At 40.9% G+C, this 27,716-nt stretch overlaps 1 pseudogene; it reads right to left on the bottom strand.

Annotated features, from left to right (window-relative positions):
• Positions 1-7,971: 7,971 nt before the first annotated feature.
• On the bottom strand, positions 7,972-9,829 carry LOC101658637 (annotated as a pseudogene).
• Positions 9,830-27,716: the final 17,887 nt, after the last annotated feature.

Genomic DNA, 27,716 nt, shown 5'->3' with positions numbered 1-27,716 from the left:
ATACATATTTTTTATGCTCATTGGTTCCTGGTTTAGTGATCTTTTAAGCATTAGATAGTGCCCCTCCTTGTCTTTTTTTATGGTTTGAACCATGAGGTCAATTTTGTCAGAGATTAGGATTGCAACCCCTGCTTTGTTAAATTTTCCATTTGCCTGGTATATTTTCTGCCAGTCTTTTATTCTTAGTCAATTTTTGTCTGTGAGCTTAAGTTGTGTCTTTTGCAGGCAACAGATTGATGTGTTATGTTTTCTGAGCCAGTCTGTTAGCATTTTTCTTTTAATGTATGAATTGAGACTGTTGACATTCAGAGTTATTATAATGATCTGTGGATTCATTGCTGTCATCTCATGTCTTTTGTTTTGGATGTTTTCCTATCTCCCTTCATATCAGTGTGCTGTGTTTAGTGGGTGGGTGGGGCTTCATTCTTGCCTTCTTTTCCCTCTGAGGTTCTGTTATCTTGGTAATTGTTATCAGCATGTTGGCTGCTGGGTGGAGTTGGGCTACATGGTGGTCTCTTGCTTGTGCTTGGTGGATGTTGGTCCTCTGGCTATAGTGAGTTGGCAAGGATCTTCCACATGGTTGGGTGTTTTATGGTGTATTCTTTGAGTTTTTCCTTGTCCTGGAAGACTCCTATCTCTCCTTCTATCTTAATAGATTCTTTGGCAGGATAGAGGATTCTTGGGCAGGTATTTTTTCTTTCAGCATTTGGAAGCTGTTACTCCACTCTCTTCTCCTTTTCATGGTTTCTGCTGATAGGTTTGAGCGTATTCTTACCTGAGCACCCTTGTATCTGACCATCTTCCTTTCTTTTGCTGCTGTTAAAATGTTCTCTTTTTCCTCAAAGTTGGATAATTTAACTATTATATGCCTTGGTGAGTTCTTCCTCGGGTATAGGCCATTTGGTGTCCTCTCTGCTTCCTGTATGAGTGTCTGATTCTCATTCATTAAGGTGGGAAAGTTTGCTTCCAGAAATTCCTTCACTAATTTAGCTGTCAACTTCGTCATTGTGTCTTGTTCTGGTAAACCAGTTATTCGAATATTGTTCCTCTTCATAGCATCTGTCATTGATCCAGCTTTTCTTCCATTTCATTTATTATCTTGTGTGACTGTTTTTCTTGTTTGCTGAAGTCTGCCTGATTTTCTTCAAGGTCACTGGTATAGTTCTCTGTCTCCTCTAGTCTGTTTGTGAGATCCGTGATTTTGTGTGTAGCTTCTGTTACCTCATCCACTAGCTCCTGTATTTCCCTTTGGTGTGTGGACTTCATCTCCTCTGTGATTGGGTTCTTATTCTGTGTTTCTTCCACCATCTCCTGTATTACTCCAAACAACGTTCTGACAATTTATTTTTGTGACAGATCCACATCTGATGATTTTATGAGCATCTTTAGCCCTGCTGTTGTGTTTGTCTTTCTAGGTTTTTTTTGTTAAGAGTGTTGCAGTATGCTGCCGCTTACGTGACAATTTCATACAGGTGGCTGCTATGATTCTGGGAGACCAAGCGACCCTGAGTTCTTTCTCTGTGTGACTGGTAATGGTGTTTTCGAAGCCTGCCTGTGGCCTACTGTGGTGGTGGGTCAGACTGATGTGTAGGCAGGGTCCCATGGTGACTCAGTGGCTAATGGCAGTGAGGGGCCTCAGAGACAGGACTGAGGCTGGTGACTGTATGTATGCCCCTGGTCCAAGTTCGTCTGGTATTTCAGGCCACGATATGCAACCTTTTTCATTTTTTTTAAGGTACCTAATAAAGGACTATGTTGGGGCAGTCTTCACTACCATGGGAAGGGGTGCTGAGCGAAGGTGGAAACAACCCCATTGCCACTGTTGCAGGTGCCAAGGGAAAACCTCCACAGGTGAAGATGCCAGGCACTTGTGGGGGCATCTGTCACTGCCATAGGCTGGTTGTGCTGCGTATGCAGGAAACAGGCTGCTGCTGTTGTGGGTGGTGGGAGGGGAGGAGCTCCGAGTGCACTTACAGGCTGAGGGGGCCCAATCAGTGGGTGGTGGTCGCATTGGGGTCTGAGTTAGTGTGGCTGGCTTGGGCCAGGGATCCCCAGGGCTTGGGTCCCTGATTTCCTGGGTTCCAAATGTAGGCTAGAAGGTGGGGAGGGATGCCTTCCAGACCAGGGATGTACTCTCCACTGTTCCTTACGTGCAGGGAGGGACTGGGGAAGTACTGAGGAGCCAGGCACCTGCTCCCCCAGCTGCGCTGCTGGGGAAGTGGCAGGCTGTGGGCACTGTGGGCACCGTCGATGTGGCTCCTGCAGGGGTGGAATGGTCTCAGGTAATGGTGTGTGGGGCCCCTGCAGCCGCAGGCCACCCACTTACTATAGGTAGACTGTGGTTGGCCCCTGGGGCCCTGGAGCCTGACCTCTGACACATGGAGAGAGTGGAACTGCTGGAGACAGGAGTAGCCCCCCTAGGAGAGTGCCGTGGGTGAACAGCTGCTGTATGGGTGTTCAGCTGCGGCTGTGGGGGTCTTGGCAGGGCAGCTGCCCAGCTCCTGGCATGGCAACCAGGCAGGAGGGTGGGGGGACAATTGGTGGGTGGTGACTGCGGCGGCATGCAGAAGCAGCACTGCTGGCACACATCAGGGAATCCCAGGGATCGGGTCACATTTTTCCTTGGCTTTGGAGCAAGGCAGATGTGTGTGTGTGGGGGGGGGGGGGGGGGGGGAGTCACCTCCCGGGCAGAGGAAGCATTTCTGGTTGTCATGGGGGTCTTTTGACTTACCAGAATCCTGCCACTTGTCCTCCTGGACACTGGGCTCACTGTTCACCACGAAGGTCCCAGTATGGGCTGCTTACCTGGACGCTATCTTGCCTCTCTACTCTCTTTTATTCTTAATAAATAATATATATATTCAAAGCATCTAGGGTAGCATTAGTGAACAAGAGATTATTGAATGGAAGAAAAGAGATAGGAGATATGGGTCTTTAAAGGGAACTGAAGAGGTTAAGGCAAACTGTGAAACTCCAAATACTTCATGGTTTGTTAAGAGGTGATCCTAGACCCACGCATCTGTGGTCCTGACAGTTCAAGGAAGAGGGATTTGGTTGCATGTTCATCAGTAACTACCAAGACTCTTAACGTTTGCAGATGTCTATGTGAAAAAAAATCTATAAGGGGTTGGGATCTTGGTCATTTGCCTTCTTTTCTTAAATCTCTTGGGGAATAAGGAAGACAGTATTAAAATAGAAATTGTACTGCACTAAAGATCAGGAAAAGAATGGGCTTTTGAGTCCCAGCTTCCCCATGCACTACCTGAATGCCTTTGAGCAAGACAGCTAACCTCAGTTTTCTCAGTAAGATCCATGAAAACAGACACCTATTTTTCAGGTTACTGTGGGAGCTCAATAGAAAGCTTCTTGCTAGTTTTGGGATTGACACATCTAGTTGTACTTTATCTCATCCCTTCTGAGCGTGAGTATCATCTGTGTCAAAAGGCAGAAAGATTATCTGCTTTATTTGTGCTACAGGCTCTTAGGATCTCTCATTAAATAATACACGCTGAAAAAATCATTCTAAGGAATTATCAGGCAGTGGATAAAGAAAGCAAGATGTTTTTGTTTCTACTGTTATAGTTATTAGTCTTATAAAATAATCTATGTGGATCTGAAACTTAAGTAGTCTGCTTCAAAAAGGTTCATAATACATCAGTCCTGAAAGCTAGACCACTCATATTGGGATAAAGAAAAAAAAGAAAAAAGAAAAGTAAGGTTGGTGAAAGGCAGCACAGTGTCCTGGAGAAGCAAGTGCATGGAGATAGTGGTTTGGGTCTCGTCTATTCTCTACAGTTTGTGGATTTCTGCATGTCACAAGGAAGTTTAGAACAAGTTTGCTAGAATGAGGTGATGGTGAGATCATAATCTAATGTCTTTTTAAAATGATGGCATTCACTACCTGGTGAATTTCCACTTGCATCTCAAACTTCAGCTCAAGAAATACCTTTACCCTTTGGGTTTGGTATGTTCTTCTCTATGGTTCCACAGTTCAGCACACTTAATGTATTAGAGCAATTATTACACTCCATTGTATTTTTTCCATCCAATTGTCCATCTACCCATCCATGAAACTGTCTTTTAAAGAAATACCTATTGACTATCTCCCATGGGCACCGTGCTACACCAAATACTGAACATCAAACAGTTGGGTCATGTGTTCTATGACCATCATTCACTCATGTTTACATGCTAAGGGTTTAACTCAAGGTCTCATACATTACAGACGCCCGGGAGACTGTCTAATGTGAACTTACTCTGTTCTGGGCAAGTTGCAGAGACACTAAATATCATTTTTTTTAAAATGTGTTATCATAATACCCTATGTGTCCTGTAAAGCTAAAAAGTAAATACTCACATAAAGCCTTTAGGAAGGTACCAGGAATTTAGCAAATGCTATATAAATGAGAACTATAACCATAATCAATGTATTACTCAGGTTTATATTCTAAGGAACATGGCCTGCTGCAAGAAATAGGGGGAGCTCTTTCTTCTTTTTTCTCCTCTTTACCTGCCCTCCTGCTTCCACACCTCCATGACCACATACAAACACAGCAAGATCTTCATGATCCCTTCTGCCCGGGGGCTCAGCTGGAGTGTAGAATTTGTTATGCTCTCTGATGGCAGGTCTTTCTCATACCAGGTTTAATCCATACAGGTCTTAGCAACGATGTCTTCCTTTCTGTTCTCACATAGGAATTTGCGGCATCCCCAGGAGCCAAAACTCATATCCAAGCCCAAAATGTTTCGGTTTAGGAGCAATCCTGAAACTGTCTGTCCTTGAACCATGTCCCTTTCCCCTGGATGCGTGTGCCCTTTTCATAACTACTAATCAAATTAAGACTACGAAGTGTGAAAGCAGAGAGTGGCAGAAAGAAGGCTACAGCAGACCAAGGAAGCCACCCCCCTCCACCCCACCCACCCAACATAACCAAACACAAGATGGGAAGCTAAAATAAAATTCAAGATTAAGAGCAAGGGGGAGAAGAAGCTGATTAGGTGCAGGTATGCAGTTTAGAAAATCAGTTTAAGTAAAGTGTAAGAAGATTTTTAAAAGGGGGGTAGGTCTTGTGGTGGTTCCTGTTATTGGATTTAAAATTTATTTCTTCTGATAAAATCTCCTTTGTCACTCTACTGCCCTCTGTTGTCTTTCCAAGTTACCCTTGGTTCTGAATCAACAGTGCCTCCTCGCTCTATGACTAGAGCCAGTGTGATGTTGATTGGGACAGTAATAATGCCAGGCACTGAAGCAAAAATTTTAACCAAAAACATAGGTTCTGGTTCATTTAAAATGGAGGCTGTTTCCATTACAGATCTATCCCTTTTGATTTATTGAGCTTTTTGGAAAAGCTGTTTAACATCTCTGTGCATGTTTCTCATCTGCAAAATGGATATAATTAACACCTCAAATGCATCTGTAAGGATTGCCTGCAATGATCGATGATCTAAGTGGTATATTGCCTTTAGCATATCTGCTGCAAAGAGAACCATAGACAATGTTAACAAGTAAAAGATTTCACTTTGAGGATAAACCTGGCCCAATCAGTGACATTTTTAATCACCTCCTATACATGGGAAAGCTAGACAGGGATTAAGAACGACTGGAGAATAATTCCAGCATTTGAATTACGGTATTGGCAAATAATTTTGTATATATTGTGGACTGCCAGAAGAATGAGCTATCTGTCTTAGAAGTGCCATCAGAATATTCTTTAGAAGCGAGGTTGGAAAGACTTCATATCATATGCTTTAGGAATGTTATCAAGAGAGATGGCTCCCTCAAGAATGACATCATGGTTTAGAGAAGTAGACGGTCAGTCAAAAAAAAAAATACCCTCAAGAGAATGGACGGACAGAATGCTTCCTATGGACACAGCGACCACTGTGAAGATGGCACAGCGCAGGCAGTGCTGCGTTCTGTTGCAGTGGACTCCCTGCCACCTAACAACAGCTAACAAAGTGCCAAGCACATAGTAGGTGCTCTCCAATGAACAAGTCTTTCCATCTGAAATTCTAGAAAAATTTCATTGTTTTTTGCTTCTCTCCTCTTTAAATTCAAATTACAATGAAAGGAGTAGTTTTTAAGCTATTATCAGTTAGTTCCCCAAGAAGAGGTTTTAGCTTTTATTTTATGATTATTTTTTCCTTAACAGGTTTTAAAATAGGAAGTGGATGGAACAGACAGACCAGTCCTGGAATCATTTGGAGGAAACCCCCCTGGGGTATGGGAGAATTACCGAATTGAGGTCAGAAATCCCCAGGCAAGTAGTCTTTCTCTAAGGCATGTGAGCAGAAAGGGAGGCTAGTGTGTCTCTTACTTACCCTTCTGCAGGCATTAAGCTAGTGAAGGTAAGAAATCAGTTTCCTCATTTATCAAAATAGTGCCCATACACCAGGCCTGACTAGCCTAGGTCTGACGTGGGCAGCACTGGCACTCATGCTCAGCAGCACCTAATGACACAGGGCACCCTGCAGTCAGTCAGGGCAAACACTCAGGGGGAATGAACAGGTCTCACCACTCCTTGCATGCACCTTTTCTCAGTTTTAATTTTGCTGCAATTAATGCAGATTGTGTTGTCTAAGAAAGTGGAAAAAAAGTGAAAAATTTAAAAATATATTCCTAAAGACAAACTGAAAGTAACCTAAACCTTCTGGATAAAGTATCTGTGAGCAGAGCCATGGTTTACAGTCCTAGCTATTTTTCTTCATTTGGCTTCTTAACTCTTTGGACAGCCTTCACATTGTAAGCAGAGTAACATATACAAGTACAAGCAGACACGTACTTGGTAGAGAGAAACATGGGCTCAATGCCATATGTTGTTGTTAGGTGCCATAGAACCAGCTCTGACACCCAGCAACCCTGTGTGCAAAACAAGGAAACACTCACCACCTGGTCCTGTTCCTTCCTCACAATTGTTATGTTTGAGGTTATTGCAGTCACAGTGGCAATCCATCGAATTTAGTGTCTTCCCCTTAATCATGGACCCTCTGCTTTACAAAGCATGATGTCCTTTGCTAGGACCTAGTCTCTCCTGATAAAGTCCAAACTTTGGGAGATGATGTCTTGCCATCCTTGTTCCTAAGGAGCATTCTGGCTGCACTTCCTCTAAGACAAGTTTGTTCTTCAGACAGACTGCACTACTTTCAATGTTCTTCACCAAGGTCACAATTCAATTGGTTGGCCACATGGCTGTCTTGTAAATTTCTTTTTTTCTCTCCAGTATATGCAATTCTTTTATTAGAAACAAGTAATTTGATTCACACCACTTTCTTTTTATGTCTGTTTCTTGTTGAGTTTTTTTTCCATCTTCATCACATTTACTACATGTATTGGGTGACTACATTATCTTCACATGCTCATTAGCTAAAAATAATTCCTATGCAGCATGCTTATGTTAGGAAATACTTATATTCTTATTTGCATTACTATAAAACTGTTTACTAATAACTTTGGGACAAAGAAAATATTTACATATAATTCCTACATCTTTCAGGTTATTCTAGTATTAATCTTTTGATAGCTACCAAGATAAGGATCTTATGAACTTATGAATCCTTCCATACTTACATAAGATTTCTCTCCAGTATGAGTTTATTTTTATGTAGAATGAAGGATGTACTTAAAGGAATGCCTACAACTACTAAACAATGGGAATTCAAAAAGTTCATGAAAAATCTTCATTTGCTTTTCATTCCACTTTTACACTACTTTTTGAAGACTCATAGATCACAGGACTTTTCTCTTGTTTGACTTTTACATACTTTACAAGGAATCCATATTGTATAATATATAAAGAGTCCTAGTGGTTTTCAAAGGTTAAGTGCTTGTCTGCCAATCGAAAGGTGAGTGGTTTGAACCCACCAGCTGCTCCACAAGAGAAAAGCCCTGGCAATCTGCTCCCATAAAGAGTACAGCCTAGGACACCCCACACGTTAAGTTTTACTGTCCTACAAGCTCGTTATAACAGGAAATTAACTCAGCACACAATATACACAACACGTGACTTCACTGTGATGAATAAGATTGGTACCATTTCTAAAGGTCTTCTCATATTCACTGCATTCACAGAACGTTTCTCCAATATATATATTCTGACATTGCATCAGATAGGTCCTATAGCTGGTTATTACAACAAATAACGCCTTCTTATTCTTACATGTTAAGTAATACATATGGCATCAAGGTGGTTCCATACTCACTACACTGTGTTATTGGATATCTTTGCACAATGTATTCTCTGATGAACAGTAAGATTCGAGCCTTTACTAAAAGCTTTCCTACATTCGTTACATTTATATGGCTTTTTTCCAGTATGAATTCTCTGATGTACAGTGAGGTTTGAACTGTAGCTGAAGGTCTTCCCACATTCAACCATTCGTATGGTTTCTCTCCAGTATGAAGTCTGTGATGTTGAAACAGGGATGACTTATGACTAAAAGCTTTCCCACATATACTACATTCAAAGTTTTCAATCTAATGTGATTTCTCATATGTAAATCCAATGATTCAAGCTGGTTAAAGGATTTCTTGAATTTTTGACATTCAAAGGGTTTTTCTTCAGTATGAATACTCTGGTGCTGAATAAGATATGAGAGGGTACTGAAGATTTTCAGGCATTTGTTGCATTCATATTGTCTCTCTACAGTATGAACCCTTTGATGTCGAGTAAGATGTGAGCTACAGTAAAAGGCTTTCCCACACTCACCACATAAATATGGTTTCTCTCCAGCACGAATTTTCTGGTGGTGAGCGAGACATGAATGAAGGCCTTCCCACATAAAGGAGAGTCATAGAGTTTTTCTTGAGTATGAATTCTCAGATGTTCAATGAGATGTGAAACATGACTAAATACTTCCCACATGCCATACATCCATATGGTTTAGCTCTGGTATGAATGCTTTGATGATTAGTAAGTGATGAGATGTGGCTAAACGCCTTCCCACATTCAATACACTTATATGGTTTCTCTCCACTATGACTTGTTTGATGTCGAGCAAGGGATGAACCATGGCTAAAAGTCTTTGCACATTTCCAACCCTCATAGGGTTTCTCTCCAGTATGAATTCTCTGATGGCGGTTAAGGATTGACTGTTTGCCAAAGGCTTTTCCACAATTACTGCATGCATAAATTTTCTCACTATTCCAAGACTGGTGAAGGCCAAGAGATGTGCTTTTGCTGAAGGCTCCCATACTTTCATTATAATTCAAAAGTTCCTTTCCATCATTTATTTTCTCGCTTTTTATAAGTAACTTATTTTGTAAGCTTTTCTTAGGTATATCATACTTGTGTGACTTCCCTTCAACAGAAATTAACTGTGGCTCAGAAAGAATAGAGGTTAAATGAAAAGTGCTTTCAAACATGTTGTAATTGTAAACACTTTCGCTAGGAGGGCTTTCTCTAAAATTGAGGGTGACAGGTCTAAAATGTTCTACCTGATTTCCATCTATCCCTTCCCACGTCCCTCTATATTCACAGTCATTGTTAAAATTTGAATATTCAGGATCTTCTTTTATAATTTTTTCTATTATTACCCTTTGGGGTGAATCTTCATAAATATGCACATCTGATGATAATTCTTTGTCTTCCTGCTTTGATTCCCAATCTGTGAACGAATCTTGGGACAGTCTGTCCGCCAGCATCCAGGGTCCTTTCCCTTCCTCCAAGAAGGTGATCACATATGGTTTAGGTATGGGAAGACCTAGAGAGACCAGGTTCTCATAATTCTGGACCATCACATCCTTGTATAAATCTCTCTGAGCAGACTCTAGCCACCCCCACTCTTCATGAGAGAAGTCTATGGCCACATCACTTAATGTAACCTGAGACATGACTTTGCTAGTTAGACAGCCAACACAGTCCTCTTTCCAGTCTTGGGTCTTAAAGCAGAGCAGTGTCCAGACTGCGCGCGGCCGCCAGGGAGCAGACAATGGCCGCGCAGCCCAGTGTTCTTCCAGAGAGCCGCCCTGACCTTGAGGTTGCAAGTCCCAAACCTGTCTTGTAAATTTCTTGGCATGCACTAGTGAGTGCTTCCAGGGCTGCATCAATTTGTTGAAATATTTCATAGGTTGCCTCTTGAAATGGTTGAATATCAGTCAATTCTTTTTGGAACAGGCACGTTCTGTATTGTATCCTTCTTCTTTTGATTTTTCCTGCATCATTCAATATTTTACCTACAGCATCTTTCAATATTTCAACTCAAGGTTTGAATTTATTTTGTTTAATTCTTTCTTGAGATATACTGAATGTAGTTTTCCCTTTTAGTTTAAGTCCACATCCTTGCATATTTAATTGCAATGTTTTACTTTCTCTTCTTAAACTGCCCTTTCAAATGTTCTTTATCCAGATCTTTTATTTCAGCATTTTTCCACATTTCTTTAACTACTCTCTGTTTAGGGAGCTCTGGTGGCATAGTGGTTATGCACTGGACTGCCATCTTTAACATGAACAGTTTGAAACCACCTGGTGCTCTGAGGGAGAAAGATGGGGCTTTCTAGTCCCATGAAAAGTTTGGTATCAGAAATTCACAGGCTAGTTCTCCCTGTCCTATCATCTTGATGGCAGTAAGTTTGGATTTTGTTTACTGAATGTTTGAGGACAAATTGCAGAGTGTCAGAATTCTGACATTCATGTTGATCTTTGCTTTCTTTCTTCTATATTTCATGACATTTTGCTTTTATCCATATCTGATGTTCTGATTGTCATTTTATAATTCGTCTAGTCTTTGGTCATTAGTGTTCAATACATTAAATCTGTTTTTGAGATGGCCTTTAAATGCAGGGGGAGGCTATATTCAAATTTGTATTTTGGTTCACGTGTTTTTATTTTAATTTTCTTCAACTTCAACCTTAACTTGTATAGGAATAATTGATGAGGTATGGTCCGCCTGCTTGTCCCGGGCCTTGTTTTGGCTAGTGATATTAAACTTTTTATCTTCTTTTCCCACAGATGTAGTCATTTGATTCCTGTGTGTTCATGGAGTGAGGTCTCCATGTATAGTCATCATTTATGGTATTGTAAAAAAAGTTGTTTGTGAAGAAAATTTCTTGGTCTTGTAAAATTCTCCCATGTGATCTGAGCTTTGTTTTTAGAGACAAGGCCATATTTTCCAACTACTCACCCTTACTCTTCATTTCCATCTCTTCTGTTCCAGTGTACGGTAATTATGAATGCATTTTGATTGCATGAAAAGTGGACTTTCTTTTGTTATGTTACTTACATACTAGGGGAGGGTGGTTCTAAGCAACCATTTTTGAGCTATACACCGTTATGAAGGCCGGACTAGACACAAAGAACTTACTAACTCTGAGCAGGTATCTCTTCCCCAGGTTTTAAAAAACATATTTCAACCCTATGGGATTCCTCTTCCAGTGCTATATCAGACAATGTTCTGCTGATATAAATTTTTCAGTGGCTAAATCCTCAAAATAGACAGCCTATTCCTTTTTTCCAGTCTGCTATTAGTAGACTCAGATTAGACCCAACTGCAAACAAATAGGAGACGAACGCTGTGATCATTGGGTTTTATGTCAACTTGGCTGGGTAGTGTGGAAGTAACTCTTCCCTCATAAGATCTGGGTCCCAGCTTAAGTCTCTATTTTCATATCTATAAATTTCATATCTATAAATTTCATGTTTATAAATTTCATGTTTAATGTCATTTAGTTCATATCTATAAATAGCTACTGTGGCTAACTGACTCTCTTCTGCTTCCTGCTGGCCTGATCCCTTTGTCTGGCTTCCTGAGACTTGGGCAAACAGCCACCCCATGGTCTGCTAATCCTTGCAAGCTGTTGGCAGCCTGGCAAATTCCCTGTTTTGGATCTACTCATCTTTGTCTCCACCAGCCTACTGTCTTCCCATCCCCTTGCTTCATGTTTCTGGTTCATATGTGGGCAGCTGTGGGGGTTGAATAGAGTCTCCCGCTAGCACCTGATCCAAGGACTGGAGTTGGTTTGCACTTGCTTGCTCTGCAGCTTGTGTGATTCTGCTTTCTTGATACATATTTATTTCTTGATATATCTTTTGTCTTATATGTATATGAGTTTCCTGGTGATGCTCCTCTAGAAAACCCAGTCTAACATAACAGATGTTATTGGAGGGTTGTTTATAAACCAAAGAACTACAGGAAACAGTGGGCTACTATTAAGAAATGAATGGATGTAGCCAAGCCCTTGATTTAAACGTCTAGCATCTAGAACTGTGATAAAACTAGCTGTTCTTTAAAGCCATCCATTTCTAGTATCTTGCTATGGCAGCACACAGTACCTAGGACATTTTACAAGGAGAATTAACACTTACAAGTAGGAATAGACATAGAGTGGTGACAATGAGAGGTGCCCATTGTAACATTCTACGTGACACATATTATTATCCTTGTGTTAAAGATTAAGATAAACTGAGCATCAAAGAGATTAAATAACTTGTTCCAGGTCACAGAGCTGGCAAGTCATAGAGCAAGGACTTCAATTGACATCTACCAATTTCAGGGCTTCCACTTTTAATCAGTGTTGTAATTCATGAATTATAATTGACAGTGAGTAAATCAGGCAGCCTGGTTAACTATTGGAAAATATCTAAAAATCTCCTGATTAAAAATACGTATATATACAGACACACACACACATATATGTTTTTCTTTTTAAAGACAATATGAAACAAATGTCTGTTCTCTATTACCTAAGGCCATCATTCTCTCCTTACTTCCTACTGAACAGATAATGGCTCTTCCCATATGTACTTCTTGACAGGAAGAGCCTTCATAGAAATAAATTGTATTAGAGAATGTTGGGCATATTTATCTGCTTCCAGCTTTTAAAGAAATAGGAGGAAGAATTTCCGCTCAGTGGTGTCATCCTTGTCAAATTTAAATGTGCAGAAATCTAAGTATGGCAGCCAGGAGTCCATGGTGGTGATAGATTTCATTTTAATTTATTTCTACATTTGTGTTAAGGTCAGCATATTCATTTCACAGTAGGGAAGAATGAATTTTGACATTTTTATAAGGGTGATTGATCGGTTTGTGTCCATTTGTGAGACAAACGTGGCAAGAGGCCATGGCTAATGGAAGAGGAGGAAAATAACCAAAAAACAAGAAAACAACTATTTTTGTCAGAAGCCTGTCTATCACCATTTTGTAAAGTGTCTCAAAATGCCGAATATATATATATATATATATATATATATATATATATATATATATATATATATAGAGAGAGAGAGAGAGAGAGAGAGAGAAGATATGAAAGTGTTGTGCTCAAATTATTTAAAATACAAAAGGAAGCTAGTTGATGGAGATTTCTATTGAAATATGCATTTCCACTGTACTGAGAGTTATGCAACTCCCACAAGTACCCCAACCTTAACCCTTGATAAACTTTATTATATTCCTGTAAGCGTTCTAAAAGGATGGCGTTCACACAATCACTCAACTACTGGATCCTGTGCCTGGACTCCTCTTGCCCACACTTCATAATCTGTATTTAAGGGTCAACATAAGTGAACTTTACTTCAGGGGAGCTTCCTGAGAACCAAGGCTACCCCCACCTACCCTGGCCCTTTCCATGAGGACAATAAAAGCACTTTCAATCGCTTGTTCCATGGAAGTCCAAGTTTGATGCGATTGAAGAGCACGAGCATCTTTCTGTCATTGCTCTAATCCAGGTACTCCAGGTGTTGGCTTACGAATGAAAAATCCTAGCCAAACCTCCTGCCAGCCTGTCAGTTCTGCCTCCACGCAGAACTAAGGGTGTAAATCTTCACACGAGTAGACAACTGTTTATTTCTTCTACCACGTTCCTGGTGGGCTCGAACCACAGACCTTGGGTTAGCAGTCCAACACGTACCTGAGAGTGCCACTGGAACATTACGAACTATTTTTGAATGGATAAAATGAATGGCTTTTTAATTTTAAGAAGAAATCTGGCCATTTTAATTTTTAAGTAACCTATGGCTGTATTCTATCCAAGGCAGACAGTTTAAACATGTATGATTAATTGGGAGTTAAAACATATATCATTCCATCATGTCAAACAGTATTGTCCAATGGCTATCACAATCAGTTCCCAAACATTCTCCTTTTTCCTGGACTCCTTGACATTGTCTTCCCAAGCACAACTCTGTCCTGTGCCAGCCTCACAAATGTGGTTCTGTTTGCTGCAGCCACTGTGTCAGTCCATCTCATTGAGGGCCTTCCTCTTTGTCACTGCCCCTCCACATAACCAACCCAATGGCCTTCTACACCAGCGGTTCTCAACCTGTGGGTCACGACCCCATTGGGGCTCGATCGACCCTTTCACAGGGGTCACCCGGTTCATAACAGTAGTAAAATGACAGTGATGAAGTAGCAACAAAGATAATTTAATGGTTGGGGCTCACCACAAATGAGGAACTGTACGAAAGGGTGGTGGCATGAGGAAGGTTGAGAATCCCTGTTCTACACAGATTGGTCTCATCTAATACCATGCTCAAGGTGAGTGAGCCAAAGCCTTTCCATCCTGGCACCTAAGGAGCATTCGGGTTGTACTCCTTCCGAGTCAGATTTCTTTCTGCTTATGGCAGTCTGTGGTATTGTCAATATTTTTCACCAATGCCATAGTTTAAATGCATCCATTTTTTCTTAGGTTTTCCTTAGTCAGTGTTCAAATTTCACGTCTTTTAGGTGATTAAAAACACCCTGGTTTGACTAAAGTGGACTTAGTCCTCAAAGTCACACCCTTCCTTTTCCACATTCTGAAGAGGTCTTGTGCCCTGGCAGCAAATGAAGGTCTTGAAAGCTTTCTTCCATCTGAGTCATTATGTTGGACTCTAATTTGAAAAGGCAGCTCTTCCAAATTCATGTTTAAGACTTGTGACTTGAGGGGCTTATCTTGCAGCACTCCCAGTGACAATGTCCTGTTTCTATTCATTATGTTCGCAGTGATTGACAAGGTCTCATTGTGATTCATAGCATTTTCAGGGGCTGAGTCCTCGGCAGCCTATTCCTTCTTTGAACAGTAGAACCCCAGACTTGACCGCATCCGTACTCGACATAATCGACTTTTGAAGTGAAATGTGGAGAACATTTTGCATTGGAGCTGGAACAAAACATCGGAATCTGACCCAGCTCCGGTGATTTTTGTAAAAAAAAAAAAGGCAGTACGTTTCAATCACTCGGTGTTGGTTGGCATTGTTAATACGCGTTGTTTAAAACTTTTGCAGCTGTGTTCCAAGCATTATGCTATAATTCGCTTAGTTTTTGTGGCTTTTTGTACTGTTTTTAGATTTTTAAAAAGGGTCCTAAGAAAGAGTTGTTTTTTTGTTTTTTTAAAGAATCTTCATGATACAGAACGGTTAACAGTGTTATCTATATTGTTGATGATAAATTAGTAAACCCTTTCAGAAAAGTGTTAAGAAAGTGCCAACAGCAGACCACATTAGATAGACTTTTTTTTTTTTTAAGAGAAATACAGCCAGGTCCTAGTGAAAAAAGGCAAAGGATGGGTTAAAAAAAACAAACAACAAAAAACTGAAAAGCAGCTACCAGTTGATTTGGTGGAAGGGGATTCCCTTCCAAACAATGACTCTCTCTCTCCACACCTCCTCTCCACATCCGTGTCCACAGATCCAGAGCCTCATCCATCTCAAGGGATGGGCCATACTGTAGGTGCTAAAAACTTTTTTCATGTTGTGCTTCTTGTTTAAATGATATTAGTTAACTCTGAACCTACTTATTTTAAAATGTCTGTGTAATGTTTTGTACAAAAAGGCAAAGTTAGTGTAAAACCTTGGTGGTCGAGAGCGTCCGTTTTCAGTTATTTCTTCTGCGAAAAATTGATTCAGAACTTGACTGCATCGTATTGCAATGCACCTTCTAGAAAGACATTGCATCGAGGTCTGGGGTTCTACTGCAGTCTGTGGTTTGTCTGGAAGCTCCACTCACCCCTGTTCATGTGGGTGACCCAGATGGTATTTGAACTACTGTGGCACAGCTTCCAGCATCACAGCAACACAAGCCACCACAACCTGAAAAACTGACCGACCAGTGGTGGGAACTATGGCACAGAGGCCTTTTACGTTTCTATAGTGGTCAATAATGTCTTGAGACTACATTAGGGAATCTGATCTTAGTATATTGACACAAAACTTTAAAATAGTTTTATTGGCATGCATTTCGCATAGCATACAATTTAATCATCCAATCAAATTAAGTTTTGTGCAATCATGACCACAATCGATTTCAGAACATTGAATATGTGTACTCATTGTTGTTAGCTACCCCTTTTCCCCACCCTGGCCTGCCCTGCCCCTTGGTAATTATTAATGCAGGTACTGTCTCTATAGATTTATCTTTCCTGGATTCCATACACAGAAAGTTATAGTGACAATTTATCCTATGTGTGTGTGAGGGGGATGCTCTAAGATTGATGTGGCGGTTACTGTACCTTGATATGATTGAATTATTGAATGTTATGATATGTAAATTATGTGCCAATACCACTGTTTGGAAAAAATGCAAAGAAATATTCACAGCTACCAAAAGTTTTAAGACACAAAAATAATTTTCCCACAGAGCCTCCAGAGAGAACATGACGCTGTCAGCACCTTGATATCAGACTTCTGCTTGTGTTAACCATTAGATGCTACTTTGTTGTAGCAATTCTTGGAACCTAATGCAGCACCTTCGTGCATTTACTCATGCCTTACAGCTAGGGGTAGAGGTGCAAAGAGAGAAAATAATTCTGTGAAAGGAAGTAAGTGAAAATTTCTTGCAAATAGTACGATGTTGAAAAATAGGTGACAAGGGTCACTAATAAAACATGTCATCAATTTTGTGCTACAATCCGCTTTTTGATTTTCAAGAGATAAGAGGATGATTGGGATTTCTGTTTAGCTGTTGTATCACTTAGGTCTCCATAAGAGGATTAGAACCCAAAGGAAAAGGTCAGGACAGAACATATTTCTGAAGTTTCCCGAATGGGAGTTAGATTAGATGGATGTCTCCCACGGCTTATTTTCAGGTCCCTTCTTAAGAATCCTCTCCAAATTGTATCACCTTCCCATTCATGTGCCTCTTGCCTCTTTCTAATTTCTCACATTTGAGTCAACCTTTGGTTTCAATTCCAGACTCAGATGATTGTGTGATCAACATTGAATGGTTGCTTCTCCATGCATGATCTTTCCTCACCCTTCTTTCGGAGGATGATCAACATGCAAATCGAGCTCTGTTGCCCAGGACCAAACTGCAGCTGAAGAGCCAAGTACGTGCATCTGGAAAATGTGCGTGAATCTTTCTGGATGGCAGCTTCAAATGCCATGTAGTAAACTTCTACACTGTCATCTCTGATTTAGGCTAAGCTTCTTGGCCTTGTGCTTTACTATTTCATTCGATACCTTAGAGAGAAGTGCACCCCAAGTGCACTGCCTGCCTTGTGTCTTTTTCTAAATTTGCTCTTATCGACGCTGGACAGAGAGGCACACATTTACTTTTCAAAGTTCTAACGCTACTCCTATCTTCTTCAATGAAATAGCTCTTCCTTCTGTCCTAAATTTTGTGTATATGTTCCTTCATTATTTTTTATCTCTAAACATGGAATTTACCATTCTACCTCTTCCCAAGGAACATTGTTCTAGGAAAAAGGGAAGTAGCTGAGAATTTCTTTCCAAGCTGCAGCAACTCAAGGAGCATTTGACACATAGTATGTACCTAATAGATAGTTACTGAATGGATGGTTCCAGTAGATAGCTATTGAATGGATGTCTCCAATAGATAGTTATTGAATGAATGTTTCTGCTTCACGTTTTCCTGAAACCAATATACTCTCCTAGTATCAAGTGAAGGGGAGAATTAATTTTTCTGATAAAGCCACTTATAAGAAGCTCTTCATAACATGTTTATCACAATTAGCTAGATGTTCAAGCCCAGTATTGAATACAGCTTTACATAGACAAGCAATATGGAGCCTGTCCAGGTTCCAGGACAAGAGTTAGAGCCATACTTCTATCTTAGTTCTTCTTTCAGAGGGATTAGAACAAATGTGGATGTTGGGAAATTCAAATACTTTGGTTTCCATCCTGACTTTATTATATTTTACCTGTGTATCTGTTTAGTGAAGTGATTAGGCCTCCCGGACCCTCAATTATTTTTTTATCTGAGAAATGGGGATATTAATGTCTTCCTTACAGAGTTATTATGAGAATGAAATGAAAGTTAAAATTTAAAAAATTCTGTAATAAGAATTGGGCCTGATACAGGTACATTTTCAATAAATAATGAATGACTTTTGATTGATTCACACCTCTGAAACTTAGAGTTTGAATAGGTAAGTGAGCATGGGTTCATTGTCAAGCAAAGTAATTTTTTGTTCTTTTTAAAACTCCCCCATTGTTAATTACGTACTTTTATTATAATGGTATTTCCCCAACTCCTTCTGTAATTCATGAACTCTATATTGAAAAAGTCTCACTGAAAATTCAGGCTCACCTTACATAAAACCAGAAACCAAACCCACACCCATCAAGTCAATTCTGACGCATAGTGACCTGATAGGACAGAGTAGAAAGGCCCTTGTTGGTTTGCAAGGCTGTCAATCTTCATGGGAGGAGAAAGCCTCATCTTTTTCCCACAGAGTGACTGAATGTTTGAACTGCTAACCTTATGGTTAGCAGTCTAACACATACACCCGAGTTTCTTCATGTTACCTAGGGATTTCGTCTTTAGAACTACAACTTCTCATAATTTTCTGTGTAATAACTGCTGGTGTGGTTGGAGGCTATTAGTTGACATAAAGCCCCACAAAGTAAAGTTCTTATTTCATTTAGTGTATATGTTGTTTTCCCGGGTATAATGGACATTGGTCTGGCCCACATCATGGGCCATTGCCCATGGAGAAAAACCATCACTAATTAGCACCTTTGTGTGGGCCTGTGGAAGGGCTGTTGTGTTTTGTTTTACTTTATTAATTCCCCCCCCCTTTCATCTCTTTGGCAAACATCTCTGGAAAGCTAGTCATAAATGCTAATGTAATTGCTGTTGGAAGATGGGCTCTCAGATCATGCAAAATCTCAAGAACTCTCCTTGCTGTGTGGTATATTGGCATGTATATTAATGAGGTCTTGAAACCTAAGTTTTAATATATACAAAGAGCTTAACATCATCATAAAAAGCATTCGTGAAAAATAACGGCATCCCTTGTGTTGTGTCTCACTATCCCCCTATCAGCCAGGACAATATCTCTCATAAGCATCTCCCTGGCTTGGCTCTATCTTTTGAGTCTCCAGGTATCGTGGTGATAAGAAAGACATAAATGGATATCCAGATGGAGTAAATGGTCTATTTATATTTCAAGAGAGATATAAATAAGACTGTCTAGATTAACACGATGCATTTTCTTATGATTTCTCTGAGCTCTGGCTTTGACAAGATGCTGTACCCACCCGAAGTAGAGAAGGGGACCCCAGAAGCAACCCATGTAAGAACTGCAACATCACACACTTAATATTAATGGTGCTAATTAGCAAGTAAATCTGACTTTGACCGCTGGCAAAAATACTAAGGATAGTGAAACACACACACACACACACACACACACACACACACACACCCCATTCAGAGGCATCATGAGCCCATGTATTGCAGAATAGAAATTTTGTATTCAACAGTTTATAGAACTAATCAGCCCTACCCGCCATCCCTCATAGTTTACCATCCCCCGCTCTTGATTTCTCTTCTCCTTCTGGATTCCTGTCTTCCATTTTCCTCAAGTTGATTGTCAACCCTGTAATCTATTGCTTCATATCTCCTCCCTTACCCTTCTCCACTTGGTAGCCTCTGAAGTTTGTTTCCTTTGCTATGAAAACATTTGTCTCATCTTTAATTTTCTCCATATAATAGTGGTCTCATATAATATTGGTCTTCACAAACAGACATGGTGTGGCTAAGTACCTTGTAGCTTCTTCTAATAGCTACCCTATGAACAACAAAACAAAACACTGCCTAAGCCTGTGCCCTCCTCAGAATTGTTGTTATATTTTAGCCCATTGTTGCAGCCATTGTGTCAATCCATTTCCTTGAAGGTTTTCCTCCTTGTTTTGTTTTTTGCTGCCCATCTACTTTACCAGCATGATGTCCTTCTACAGGGTCGAGTCTCTCCTGATAATGTGTTCAAAGTACTTGGGATGAAGTCTTGCCATACTTGCTTCTAAGAAGCATTTTGGTTGTACTTCTTCCAAAACAGCTATATTTGTTCTTTTGGCAGTCCATGGTACTTTCAATAGTCTTTTCCAGCACCGTAAGTCAAATGTATCAAGTTTTCTTTGATGTTCTTCATTCAATGTCCTATTTTCATATGCATATGAGGCAATTGATGATATCATTGGGGTCAGGCACACCGTAGTCTTCACAGTAACTTGAAACATCTCCATCAGTTTTCTGTAAATCTCTGCATCCTTGTTTTGCACCAATGCACTCAGGGCAGCTTAGATTTCTTGATTGGCTCTGGATCATATGCTACCTCTTGCAATAGCTGAATGTTGATCATTTCTTTTTGGTACAGTGACACTGTTTTCCTCCCAGCTTCTTTTGATGCTTTCTGTATTGCTCACAATTTTGCCCATAGGATATTTTAATCATGCAACTCAGGGCTGGACATTGTGTTTAATTCTTACAGATCTATATCGGGTAAGAATGTCCTTCCTTTTGGGTTTTCTTACTCCAGGTGTTTGGATATTTCACTCTAAGTCTTTATCTTCTCAAGCTGTCCTTTGAAATGTTCTGATCTACTCTTTTCCTTCACCATTTCTTCCATTTGCTTTACTTTCTCTATGATCAAGAGCAAGCTTCAGGGTGTTTTGGATATTCATTTTGATCTTTACTTTCTTTCCTGTCTTTGTAAAGACCTGGGCTGCATCTCGTTGGGGCTTTGTAATGAATGACCTTTTGCTTTCTTCGTTTATGATGTTCTGGATGTCATCCCACGTCTCATCAAGTCTTCTGTCATTAGTGTTCAATGAGTCAACTCTATTATTGGGTGTGGGATACAGCCCCACAGTCGGAAGGTTTTATTCTCTATTTGGAATGGTGGGAGGTTTTATTCTATCTTCTCTCGCTGCAATCAGTCTTCCAAGTCCTGCAGGCATGAATGTAGAGGCTAGACCGCTTACACCTTCTTCCAGGTTCTCAGTTTTCCACAATTAAGATGTTCTAAAAATTCAGGTAGGATATACTGAAGGTCATATTTTTACTATCCTGGATATGTTTTAGTTTTTTTTTCAACTTCAACTTGAACTTGTGAGTAGTTGGTGGTCTGTTCCCAGCCAGCCCCTGAACTCTTTTTGTCTGCTGATATTGAGCTTCTCCCTCATCTCTTCCTACAGATGTACTTAATTTGATTTTTCTGTATACTTTATGAAAAAAATCCATGTGTTCAGTCGCTGTGTATGTTGTTGATAAAAGGTATTTGTGATGAAGAAGTCAGTGGTCTTACACAATTTTATCATATGACTTCGTCTTGTTTCTATCACCAATGGCATGTTTCTAACAATTGTTCCATCCTCCTTCCTTCAAACTCTTGATTTCCATTCACCAATAATTATCAATGCAATTTAATTTTGTGTTTGATCAATTTCTGACTGAAGATATTGATAAGGTTCTTAAATTTCTTAATCCCTAGTTTTAGTGGTTGACACATACATTTAAATAATAGTTTCATTAACTAGATTTCCTTATCCTGCCACCAAAAATTTTATATTTTAAGATAGATCTTGAAATGTCCTTTTGAAAATAAATGTGATAATATATTTTTTCAATTTGTCATCCCCAGAATAGTAAACTCAATGATTATCTGATTTCAAGTGATCAATACAAGTCCATTTCAGCTAAAAAAAATAGCTAGGATATACATCTTTATGTGTTCCATTTCATTTTTGATGACTTCCAATTTTCATAGATTCATACTTTGTGCATTACGTTTCTGTTATTAGTAGGTGTTTACAATTGTTTTGTTTTGTTTACATTTGGAAGCATGTGTCATCAACAAATGGAGGTCTCGAAAGCCTTCCTCCATCCCAGTCACTATGATCAACTTTCTTGTGATAAGGGCAGTATTTCCTCAGTCATATTTTGAGTGCCTTCAACCTGAGAGGCTCATCATCTGGTAATTTGTTTGATCCTCTTTTGCTTGTAAGGAGCAGGCAGAGGTCTTTCCATGTTCCTCAGAGCACTTTCCTCAATCTCAAGAAGATGGCAACATCCTAAATGACCATAAGTAGAAAAAAAATGCATCAAGAAACGTTGTTACTGGCCATTGTCTTTGAGCTGCCCCTGCTGGGTTGGAATTGCCAACCTTTGCAGTTAGTGAGCATGTATTTAACCATTTGCAGATAGCAGCATGCTAAAGAGCTAACAAAGGCCATGAGGGAAGGAAGAAAGAGCAAGGGACTTCTAAGTGTTTCTAGAAAAAAATGGAATTACAAGATATTGTGATTTTTCCACAACCTTTTGATGTCCCCTCATAGATGTCTTGATAGTAACGTACTGTTCACGCTCTAAAGAGTGAATTGGTCTTGGTTATTTCCCAAACATTTATAAGTCAAGCTTACCCAACTATTTTACTTTTCTTCTTCTTTTTTTTCTTTCGACCACACAGCGCTATTCCCTCACTGTCTCAGTGACTACTTGCTGGCTGGGTGCATAAGGCTTCCTGGCTTCACGATCGAGTTTGGGGTCTTGACAGTGTTTCCCATCACAGTGTGAGAATTTTCTATTTTCCCAGGCCCTTGAGATCAGCCCTGTCTTTGTGAGAAGGAGGCTTTTTAAAGACAGCTGAAGTGGATAAGAGCAGGCGGCGGCGGGGCTCACCAAGGAGGGGGCTGCGCATGAGCTGCCAAGCGCAGCATCAGCCGTGCTGCAGTCCAGAGCCGGAATCGCTCGTTGTGAGGATTTGGCTTAAGCCTATGGAAATAAAAAGACTTTTCAATTCTACCTGTCTCCAGGATGGACCAGGGTTATCATTCAGAAAGCACAGGGGGCCCCAGCCAAGAGGAAATTTATTTTAACGATAGCAGCAGAGTCCCAGAGCAACCACTCTCTAACAAGGTCGGACAAATGCAGCCCGTCATCCTCTTCTGGCCCTCTGCTCTTTCCTGGGCTTCTTTATACGAATATCGTCAATAACACCATGCACAACAATTCAAAACCTTTCCTCCTTGCTCTATCGATGCCTGAGTAAACATCTGAGGCTCGGTTTCTGGCTGTGGGTGGACCACAGAGGTGCACCTGAAGGATGGCCAGCGTGGCACATGGCCTGGGCACCCTATGGAGAGAGCACCACGGAGAAGTTTCTATGAACCTGGTGAAATCCCTTGCCCTTCTTCAAGAATAGTAGGCATCCAGAGGCGGAAGCTGGTGGGGAGGAGAGGAAGGAGCACTTTCACACAGCTGCAAGGCCAAGGGGATGTAGGAGGAGACCTGGAATGACCTTCAAAGGTGTTATAAATACCAAAGGGGCCTGGCAGAAGCAGCTGAACAAGAGGAGGTAGGTGTTTCTGCTAAGGCAGTGGTTCTCAGCCTGTGGGTGGCGACCCCTTTGGGGGGTCAAACGACCCTTTCACAGGGGTCACCTGATTCATAACAGTAGCAAAATTATGGTTATAAAGTAGCAACGGAAATAATTTTATGGTTGGGGGTCACCACAACATGAGGCACTGTATTAAAAGGTCATAGCATTAGGAAGGTTGAGGACCACTGTGCTAAGGAATTTCTGCCATCAACATCTATTTATCTTGAAATTAGGATAAGAACATGAAATTTAGAAATTGCCCCTGGGTGCTCCCATGGGGAGAGATTAAGGTATTGCAGGGATGCTAAACCAACTGTGGTCTGCAGACAATAGAACTTTCCACGCAAAGAGGTCTTGAAGTACTGCCAACGTCTTCTGGGTGAAGAAACTAAAAATCCTCAAGACGGAACCAATAAACAACAGCATGATAAAAGATGAAATTTGCCAAGCATTTCACTTGACTTGCATCTGTAGCTAATGCTCATTGAAGTAGCAGTCAAGAAATCAAGCAACTTACTAAATTTATTTCTTTAGAATTAAAGCAGAAAAACCTTCCCTTAAAAAATATGTATATCTATATATATCAAACAACTTACGACACTGGGTAATTCTGTTGCACAAGACTTCTTTAAAGTGCTCCTGAGCACAGATGTCACTGAAGGATGAACGTTGCCTGGCCCAAGTCATCATATGTTCAATGACCTCATATGCGTGCAAAATCTGGACTAACATAAGGAAGTCCAAAGACTTGATGCATTTGGATCATGGTGTCGAAAAAGAATATTGAAGATACCATGAACTTCCAGGAAAACAAGCATGTCTTGGAGGAAACATGACCAGAATACTCCTTAGAAATAAGGATGATCAGACTTCGCCTCATGCACTTTGGACATGTCATCAGGAGGGACCAGTCCCTGGAGAACATCATGCTTGGTAAAGTGGGGGCTCATCAAAAGGAGGAAGATGCTTGATCAGATAGATTGACACAGTGGCTGCCACAATAGATGCAGACATAGGGCGGCTTGTGAGGATCTCAACGAACAGGATCGTATTTTGTTCTATTGCACCTGGGGCCCTGAGGAGGGGAAACAGACTGGATGACACTTAACAGGGACAGGGATCTCCTCAGATGCTCCTTCTCCTACGTGTGATGCTGATGTTCGTGTAGCAACTTGGTTGGACCTTGATTCGCAAGGTTTGCTCTTATGCAGTCGTCCAAATGAGGAGAACTGATACAGTGCAATCACCTCCATGAGAAAATCTTTTGTGAACAATCAATTATTTGAAAGGGAGTCTCTTCAGCAGGAGGGCCTATGTGGAATATGTCTGCATTGTGTCAAAGCTCTCACTTCGAATCCTGCAGCCAGCTCGCCTCAGCTGACATCCACTTCTTGGGACTTGCGCCATTAAGCTGCTGTCTTGGCGGTGAATCATGATGTCATCAGCCTCGGGAAGTCTGGAGAAGGCTCCAGCCTGATGTTTCACCCAGGGATTTGGGGGACTTACCAGTCTCTACAATTGCACTCACCATTTTCTTGGGATACCTATGCGTAATGAGAGGGCTTTCAAATGAGATGAAATGAAAATGGATTTTTTTTTCTATCGGCTTTTTGAGGACCTCTCCTACCAATATACATTTTGCTGGTTTTGCGTCTTTCAAGAACTCAGCCCGAGACAGTGTGCGTCTAGTAACGAGTTTGTTGTCTGGGTTAAATAAGGCGAACATTGTCCTGTGTACGATACAAGAGAAAACCACCATGCAAATTAGTCCCTCCTCAAACACCAATCACCTCATTCGATTAGCACAGTGGAAGGACGGATCTGTGGTGTGAGCTAACTTATTGCAATATTGTTTATTTTTTCAAAATTATCTTTCATTAAGTGAGCCGCAGTAATTTAGAAGCTCTTTCAGAGCTGACTTCCCTTTACGCCCCTGATCTTCCGGTTGCAGCAGAAGGACTACTATTGTCATAGGAAGGGCATTACAGGTGGGAGAGACTGGAATTGGAAGCTGGAGTTCATACATGCTCAGCCAAGTCCTAAAAGTCAGCCATGGAATGGCCTGGGCATAAGCGACCTGGGCAGCTTTGTTGTGTGGTTCTGTGGGAAGTGGGGCATGAAGAGACCATTGCTCTCATTTGGGGGCTTATTTGTTGTTAGGTTCCTTCAAATCACCTTCCACTCATGGTGACCCTATTGATGTACCCTGCCAGGGCCTGTATGCTCAACACAAGCTGTATGCGCAAGCCCATTGTCGCAACCACTGTGATGATCTTCACTCCGTCACGTGGAAGACAATTAGTAAATGTCTCTGTCAGAAGCGATGTTTGCTGTCCAATATCTCTTTTGATTAAAAGCTCTCTGTTTGTGGAGACACATGTCCACACAGAGAGATCTTAGAGTTTTTGTCATAAGTCAGAAGTGATCCAATACAGGAAATTAAAAAGTCCAAATATGTACATTTTAAAGAATCATTTTCTATTGATTCTTGCGCATGAAGAAAAACCTACTGAAAATTATATCAATGTCAAAGCCTATATGTAAGCAGTTTGTAGCTCTACTCTCCAATGGGAATAATGCTTTCAGCCGCCGCTGTAACTACTCAGACATTTAAAATTCTACCAAATCCAAAGGGAAATAACGGATAACGTCTCTGCGGCATAATGCTTTGTCAGACAGGCTGGAAAGTTAGTCTGATTGGAGCCAAAAGGCTCCAACATGGGTGGTAAGTGTGCCAGGTATCTTATCTTAGCCCCGAGTCACATAAGAAGGGCAAGAAAGGATCGGGGATCGGAGGAAGGCTAATGGCTACAGACACATATTTATACTTGAACACGTATGTGGTAGGCAGCTGCTAAAATGGTCTCAAATGATCTTTGCCTCCTGGTATAGACACCTTTGTGAAATGTCTTCCCTTTGAGTTCAGTGATTCAGTTCTAAGGGATAGAATATGGCCGTTAGGATGGGATATCATGTCCAAGAGAAAGTAATGTCTATCCCTCTTCCCTGAATCACCTTCTCTGATTCAGCCTGCTTGTTTAATGAGTCAGCCGCCATGATTGGAGCTGTCCTGTGGAGAGGCTCAGGTGGTGAGGAACTGAGAGTAGCATCCCATCAACAGCAAGGAGGAACTGAGGCCTTTGAGGAACCGAGTTGCTCCATCCAGTAACTGTTGAGGCATGGAAATACTACCACCAGCCCAATGCGTAAGCTTGGAATCTGATCCTTCCCCAGCAGAGTCCTGGATGATTTCAGCTCGCTGCCACTTGGCCTCCTGTGAGAGTTCCTGAGCCTGAAACCCAGCTGAGTCGCACCTGGACCCCTGACTCGTCGGGACTGTTTCATGGTACATGTTGTTGCTCTAAATCATTACTCGTTGGGAAAAGAATTTTTTTTAACAGAGCTATAGATAATGAATGTGGTAGAGAGCTGACAATTATACCAAATTATGCATAGTTTCTGGAACTGTTCAGGCCCCTTTTTCAAAGGGTAAAAACACCAGCAGTAATCATCTTGCTTATGGATAAGTTTTCCTGTGATCGATTTCTAGCCATCCCAGGGCCTGCTTGTTTAGGATCTGTTTCTCATACTGTGGTGCTGGACGTGATCTTTTCCATTACCCGGAGCTCTGTAGTGCTTGGTAGAAACACTCTTCGCATGAGTCATGTTGGTGGAGAAAAGTCATGACAAATGGAAAGCATCTTGTTCCTAATGCTCTGAGAAATTTGATTTCAGTTCCCTAGTGCTCCTATTGGTGTTGTCAGGTAAGTGCTGGACTGATAACTGCAAGGTCAGTGGTTCAAACCCACCAGCCACTTTGTAGGAGAAAGGTGAAGCTGTCTACCTACATAAAGATTTATAGCCTAAGAAATTCTATATGGACTTGTGATTCACATCCACTTGATGTCATTTGCTTTGCTTTGGGATTTTTTAGTGGTAAGCATGGGAGTCTTGGAGTGGTGTAAATGGCTAACTACTTGGTTGCTCCCTGAAAGGTTGGAGGTTTGAGTCCATCCAGAGGTGTCTCAGAAGAGATTCCAGGTGATATTCTTATAAAAAAATAATGAGTTGGAGAGACTTTTGTTTCATTTTAAGAGTGAGGATAAATCCATATAGTCTCACTCAACAGTGGTAATTCAACAATGAGCAAATTTACAGATGTGGATTTTGTGTAGACTAAGTA

This window comes from Echinops telfairi, unplaced genomic scaffold (assembly GCF_000313985.2).
Source record: "Echinops telfairi isolate 266 unplaced genomic scaffold, ASM31398v2 ScPeMD7_2;HRSCAF=8, whole genome shotgun sequence".
Taxonomy (NCBI): Eukaryota; Metazoa; Chordata; class Mammalia; order Afrosoricida; family Tenrecidae; genus Echinops; species Echinops telfairi.
Note: the sequence above shows the minus strand (reverse complement) of the source record. Positions and strands in the feature narration are given on the sequence as shown.